At 32.2% G+C, this 7527-nt stretch overlaps 1 long non-coding RNA gene and 1 pseudogene across 1 annotated transcript; both read left to right on the top strand.

The window, feature by feature from the left end:
* Nucleotides 1-1842: 1842 nt before the first annotated feature.
* On the top strand, nucleotides 1843-4168 carry LOC132060136 (cytochrome P450 71AU50-like; annotated as a pseudogene).
* A 1037-nt stretch (nucleotides 4169-5205) lies between these two features.
* Nucleotides 5206-7315, top strand: LOC132060138 (uncharacterized). The gene is made up of 3 exons (XR_009415889.1): nucleotides 5206-5330; nucleotides 5400-6116; nucleotides 7140-7315. It is a non-coding gene; the product is annotated as an uncharacterized LOC132060138 (long non-coding RNA).
* Nucleotides 7316-7527: the final 212 nt, after the last annotated feature.

Raw genomic sequence — 7527 nt, 5'->3', positions numbered from 1 at the left:
ACCCGCATATAATAACACTTCTCAATAACAGTTAAGTTTTTTCGGAATCAATTTTTTATGTTATATTTTACTTCTCTATAACAGCATTTCACCTATAACAACAACATTCAACTTTATACAGTACATTCTTTATAAAATTACCCCCTCATATAACACATATCTTCTTTTTTTGGTAATATAATAATTAATCATCTTTATAAAAATAGAATATCTATAATTACCAATAATAAGTGTAGAGATTCTGATCAAATATTTGATCATTTAATACACTATTTATGACAAAAAAATATCACATGAATATATATATTTTCATCATTAAATGATTTTCCTTCGTATATACAAAGTGTGATTAGCTTTAAAATTTGACAATTAAAAATAAAAATTAAATTTTATATATCTTTTTTACCTATAACATTGAAGTATTATTTAAATGTTAACGTTCTTATAGATGTATAATATCAATTCTCTATTACAGCTGAAAATTTTTGGACTAATGATACTGATAGAGAGGTTTGACTATGCATCTTTGACAAAATTGGCACTGTGCTTAGGCTTGTTGACGATTGGAGTGGGATGTGACATGTGCCATGACATGTGTTACTGATTTTGATAAATATAAAATACGAAACGTTAAATTTGTACGTGCTAAGGCAATAGTAACAACGCAGTACATATTTATTCAATTTTGTATTTTCTTTTTGCTTATTAATCCAGATTAATTGAGGGTTTAAGTTAAATTAAGGATATATTTGATCAACTATTGAACGATAACACAATATGTGAACTAAGCTATTAGTATTTGCTTAATTTCAAATACTCTAAAAATATATTGGACGCTCTTCTCTCCTTTCTGTGTAAGATTTTTGTCCTTTAGCCATTCTCTTTTTTTTTTCTTTTTTCTTTTTGTAATTATCTTCTTCTTTTAAAAAAGTTATCTTCTCCTCTAAAAAAAGTTATCTTCTCCTCTCACATATTATTTTTATTTCGTATTTTCCTTTTTGTCTTTTCTTATATTGTCCTTCTGTCATTCGGTGAAATCGAGATGGACCCAAAATTAATATGGTCAGTGTTACAACCAATGTTTTAAAAGATTTTTGCCAAAATAATGGCTAAATTTCAAGGCTGGACGTATAAAAATGCCCCGGATGATGGGCAAATAAAGTCCCTAGCGCGTACGCAGAATTCGTGGCGTACACCCGTTGCTTTTTTTTTTTGCTGCGTAGTAAAACTTTTTCAAACTAAAACGAAATTTGTTAAATAAGTCCTCAATATAATGCTCAAATTATCAAAAGTCAAAATGTAATTACTCAAATGTTTTAAAAAAGGAACCGAAGCATTAAATTTAAAAGTCAAGACCTTTTTTTATTGCTGAATGCCTAATATATATTCTTTTTCAATTATTTATCTTTGCCTTCTACTATCTCAAAAAAGTAACGAGCAATACTTGTACCGTAAGTAGCGATAATGTATCGTTCTAATTAATTTTTTTGTGAGGGACGGAGCAATATATATATATATATATATATATATATATATATATATATATATATATATGCTCCACCCCCAAAAAAAAAACTAATTAGAACTATATATATATATATATATATATATATATATATATATATATCACTTATTTATAGTTTTCTTCAATTTTTACGCTATTTCACCTATTTAAAAGTATTTATTATAATTATATCATTTTATAAAATACTAAAAATTAAAACCCCATGGGGCTTACGCCCCGTGCCCCGGGCTTACGCCCACCGAGAGCGCACGTAAAACGCCCCGCCTTACGCCCTCGCCTTTTAAAACATTGGTTACAACATAAGTCCCCATAAATTCATTTAATTTCTTTCAACCCCTACTCTTAACTTCTTTATATTATTAGCAAGTTAGAAAGCAAATTAAAATACATCAATTGCTATCCATGGCTTCAATATTCTTACAAGTTCTTGCAGTAATTGCAGTGCTATATGTTCTTCAAGAATTACATAAAAAATTCATGAAAAAGAAGAAAAAACTTCCTCCTGGCCCAAAAGGGCTTCCAATAATAGGAAATCTTCATATGATTGGCAAAAATGTCCACCAAGATCTTCATAAAATAGCCAAAAAACATGGTCCCATAATGAGCATGAGATTTGGTTTAGTTCCGGTAATTGTTGCTTCATCTCCTCATGCTGCTGAACAATTCTTGAAAAATCATGATCTTGTTTTTGCAAGTCGGCCAAATAATAGGGCTGCTCAATTAATCGCGTACGATCAGAGAAATTTGTGTTTTGGAAAATATGGATCTTATTGGCGGAACATGCGAAAATTGTGCACGTTAGAGTTGCTCAGTACTCTCAAGATCAATTCTTTTCAAGCCATGAGAAAACAAGAAGTTACAAATTTTGTGACTTTTATCAATCGGGCAGCTTCTAGTGGTGTGGAAGTTGATATTAGTGCTAAACTTAGCTCATTAGGTGCTAACATGGCTTGTTTAATGATATTTGGGAAAAAATATATGGAAGATGAATTTGATGAAAGAGGTTTTAAAGATGTGATTCAAGAGACTTTGATTATAACTGCAACACCAAATATTGAAGTAGTTTTTCCTTTCTTGATAAGTTTGATTTGGTGGATTCAATCGTCGTCTGAAGGAATTAGCAAAGGTTTTTGATGATTTTTTTGAGAGAGTTATTGATGAACATGTTCAAGATTCAAATGAACAAAAGGAAACTAAGGATATTGTTGATACTATGATGAATATTATGCAATCTGGCGAAGCTGAATTCGAGTTTGATCGTCGCCACGTCAAAGCTATTTTGCTGGTAACGTTTTATTCATCATAACATGAATAGAATTGCAAGTTAATTTTAGTTGAGTTAAACTAATATCCACCGATAGTGCACATATTTTTTAGTAGTAGGTCATTTTCCTACAGTAGCAGATAATTTGTTTGATTTTCAAAATTACAAATATCATTTTTTATGTAGAGCTAGTTATAAATATTTTGGCGTGACTTTATAGTGAAAAAAAAGACTTTTACATGTATATTTATTATCATTCTAGTTTGACTTTTAGAAGAGAGTTGGCAAAATCTGAAAAAGATGTTGAGACCACTAGCTATATTTGAGGCTTGGGTTCATAGACTCAGAAAATTTCTCAATTGAAAATTTTAGCCAAAAAAAAAAAAAAAAAAAAAAAGAGCTTATTCCTAGTTTAGGGACTTCATTTCTTTATTGTTTCTTATCTATTCAGACTTTCAATTATATATACCATTAGTATAAGTAATTTTATATCATCTTGTCACTTTTACATGTTATAGTACGTATTCTATTTTATTTTCAAGATTACAAATTCTATGTATACTTAAACATGTGAATATTGTTGACCACTTTAGCAATTGAAAAAAAAACTCTCTATGCAGGACATGCTAATAGCTTCAATGGACACCTCATCAACCGCAATTGATTGGGTTTTTTCTGAACTTCTAAGGCACCCTAAAGTAATGAAAAAACTACAAAATGAGTTGGAACTAATAGTTGGAAAAAATAGAATGGTGGAAGAGTCAGATTTGGAAAAATTAGAGTACTTAGACATGGTCATTAAAGAAGGTTTTAGGCTTCACCCCATTACACCACTATTGATTCCTCATGAATCCATTGAAGATTGCACAATTAATGACTTTGCTATACCTAAAGGTTCAAGAATTTTAGTAAATATTTGGGCACCCAAGAGATCCGTGTTTGGCCCAACCCGAGAAGTTCGTCCCAGAAAGGTTTGTTGGTAGCAATATTGATCTTCGTGGACGTGATTTTCAACTTTTACCGTTTGGCTCTGGAAGAAGAAGTTGCCCTGGATTACAATTAGGTCTCACAATCGTTCAATTGGTGCTAGCACAATTGGTTCATTGTTTTGACTGGAAGCTACCAAATGATATAATGTCAAATGATATCGATATGACTGAGAAATTCGGTTTAGTTACCGCTAGAGCTCAACATTTAATGGCTATTCCTACTCATCGGTTGCATGTATAACTGATATGAGCTTACTAGAAGCTTAATTGAGTGAATAAGGGAAAGGAATTACAACTTTTTCTCTGGAACTATGTTTTTAGTTTTTTCCACATGTTTAATATCATTTTCTCATCTTTTATCGTGAAATTTGGTACTGATCTGGGGGCCCAATTTTAGGCTTGAAGAAAATTCATTTTTTTGTGCGGATTGTCCTTTAATTTTGGGGTGGTCTTTAATTTTGCCCCTTAAATTGCTGGTCTTTAATTTTTGCCCTTCGCTTAAAAAGGTGGCCGAAAATAGGTTCTGGGTTCGACCTCCCACTCAGTCAAAAAAAAAAAAATTCGCAAGGCAAGGCTTTGCAAAAAGTCTGCAGCATAACTAAAAGTCTACCTTATAAGGCAAAGTCTGCCGTCTCCGACAAACTTTTAGTTATGCCTTAAGGCAAAGTCTGCCGCATAATGTAGACTTTTCCTTAAGGCATAACTAAAAATTTGCCTTATTAAGCAAAGTCTGCCGCATAAGGTAGATTTTTTGCAAAGCCTTGCCTTAAGAATTTGTTTTATTTTTATAACTAAGCCGGGATTCGAACCCAAAACCTCAGGGTATTTAGGCGAAAGACAAAAACTAAAGACCAACAATTTGAGGCATAAAAATTAAAGACCATCCCCAACGAAGGCCAATCATGAAAATTGCCCAATAAAACTTGGTCCGTTCCTTTAAAATAATTCAGACTTGGGCCACCTCCTATTGGTCCAGATGCAAGTTTGATGCATTGACATAAAAGAACATATGATTTTCTTAGTAAAATTTACTTGGCATAGGTTCCATTATTACCTATTTATGGAACATAACTAAACTTTTCAATAATTATATTTAGTAGCTAAAATATAACATATTTACTTGATATAGCTACTATTTTTTTACCACTCATCTGATAACTTCCCACACCCCTAAATTTAAGCCAACAAAAAACGTCTCTCTCTCCTATCCCCCTAAATACACGCCATTATTCACAATATCCCTTAATTTCCTCCAACTTCAAATTAATTTTACAATTCTTCAACTTCCTTTTTTTGTCTGTAATTAACTACTCATTAATTTCACTCATGATTCAAATCTAATTCCTAAAAAAGGTAACATTCTATACTGATTTTTAATTTTCACCGTGTATTTAACCTAGATTTTCGGGATTTTTTTGTTTTTTTGTTTTTTTTTTCATTTGAATCAGGAATGCAACTCTAAATAATTAATTATCAGTGTTTGTTCTTGGTTGTTTTTTCTTAGATTCAAGTGAAATGGCTAAGAAAGCTTCTACTCCGATGAGAAATAGAGGTATAGAATCTGAATTTGAAATTCCTAATTTTTCTTTGGGTATTTCTCAACATGAAACTGCCATTGCAGGCTCTTATGCTAAGAATCGTTCAAAAAGAATTAACGATCATAGGCGTTCTGCTGATTATGTTGATTCGAAGAGTAAACAATAAGAAAAAGTGAAAAAGGTTTCTCAAATGGAGAAACAAAAGAAGAGAAAGGCTGGTGACAATGTTGCTAATGTTAAGGGCAAAAAAATTGCTAAAGCCAAACATAATGTGGATGATGATGATGATGATGCAGAGGTATATTTATGTTGTATTTTCAGTATATTTAGTTCGTTTGTTTTTTTTAGTTCAGTTATTATAGATCTGTGAATTAACCAGATCTATATTTTATGTGCATTTTAAGTATATTTTCTATTGTTATTTTTTTTCACATGTTTCTTCAGTTAATTCGTGTTTATTGTTCTTCACCATAACTGTAATTTTTAAGATTTTTAAGTATATTTGTGTATATTTTGTTGACAGTTATTACAGATCTGTAATTTACATATTCAGTCAATATATGTCATTATATTTTCAGTATATTCATATATATTTATTGTTGAATTACATTATATTTTTTCATTGTCAATCACTGTTTTGTTTTATATTTGTATATATTTTTGGTTGATCTCTTTTTTACCTGATTGTGTTCACTGTTTTTTGTCAATCATACGTGTTTTTTGGCATGTTGTTTCAGGTATCTAAATTTTTGGTTACCAAGCACCCTGCTGTGGCACCATCTATGTGTAGATACACGAATGTTAATGTAATGCAAGATATTAGAGGCAAACTAATGCACCCGGTACGATGGATATGTTTAGGAATTCTTGTTTTGGTAAATATCTCGTAATGCAAACTAACGACTGATGTACAAGTTTTGGTAAATATCTACATTTTTTGGTGCTTTATGGTCAAAGAACTTAGTGGACAAGATATATATAGGTGCTTTACATTTGAAATAAATGGTAAAGTTCGCGTTTCGACCTTAGAGAATTTGCACCGATCATCGGGCTAGATTGTGTCTCCGATGAAAACAATTTTGTTTATGATAACTCAAAACCGAATAGGCTTATGGTTGAATATTTTGGTAGAAATGAGGAGAACCAACCGCCGCTAAAAGACACGAGCTTATTGAGCGTTTCAACAAGACAGCTTTGGGATGATAAAGGGGATGACGTCAAGATGGCAATATTGTACTTCATAAATACGTGGGTATATTGTGGTGAGCCAAACTCAACAAAAATACCAAGGATCCATTTTGATGTTATAGAGGACGGGAGATATAATGAGTATCCTTGGGGGTAAAGATTCGTTTAGAGAGTTGGTTGTAAGCATTGGGCAGAAATATGCCGGTTTTAAGAGATATTATAGGATTCATGGGTTGCCACTTATGCAAGTCCGGTTGTATGAATGTTGCTCAAAAGTCCCGTCCACCATTGCGGTTAAGACGGGAATTTATTTCCTAGAATTTTGAACTCAAGGCGGACTACGGAAGGAAAACCAAAATTCAAGAGATTGATGGATGGCATGTTCGGGAGACGACAAAAACCTCCAGAAACTTGAGCTTTTTAACAAAACGAATGGTTATATTTGTTTGTGTCCTTTACCATTTAACTGTTTTAATATGTTTGTTTTTCATGGTATATTTTGATTATATTTTGACTATATTGATGAAGTAAGTCATTTGTGATCAATATATTTTGACTATATTTTCCTCATATTTTAGTATGTTACCAATGTAGATATATATGGTAATGTAGTTTCTATATTTTGTTGTTCACAGGCCTTGTAGATTTGAGGAAGTTGTGCCAACACCCCATGAGTTGGAAACTATTAATTTGCCTCCTCGTTGCACATGATATACCGTACGTCAAACATGGGATTGATGGTGTACATGGTGCCGATTTGGTAGACGATGATTACGATGATTTTAGTACCACACCACCGCATCCGTCCAAAGGCAAAACAACAAAAGTGCCACTCCCGATTCCCCGTGATGCAAGAAACGGACACAGTTTCCCGTTTCTGTTTCTCCTTCCAAGAAACAACCATCACGGAAGGAATCTCAGATAAAAGGGACAAGGAAACCAGATGCACCTACAGGACCCGGAACAAATGAGTTTAAACTGATAAGGGAAGAGATTCAGATTTTCAAGAAAGAAGTAGGCGTT

The sequence above is a fragment of the Lycium ferocissimum genome, chromosome 6 (assembly GCF_029784015.1).
Source record: "Lycium ferocissimum isolate CSIRO_LF1 chromosome 6, AGI_CSIRO_Lferr_CH_V1, whole genome shotgun sequence".
In the NCBI taxonomy this organism is placed as follows: domain Eukaryota; kingdom Viridiplantae; phylum Streptophyta; class Magnoliopsida; order Solanales; family Solanaceae; genus Lycium; species Lycium ferocissimum.
The sequence above is the reverse complement of the archived record's forward strand: the minus strand, read 5'-3'. Positions and strand labels throughout refer to the sequence as shown.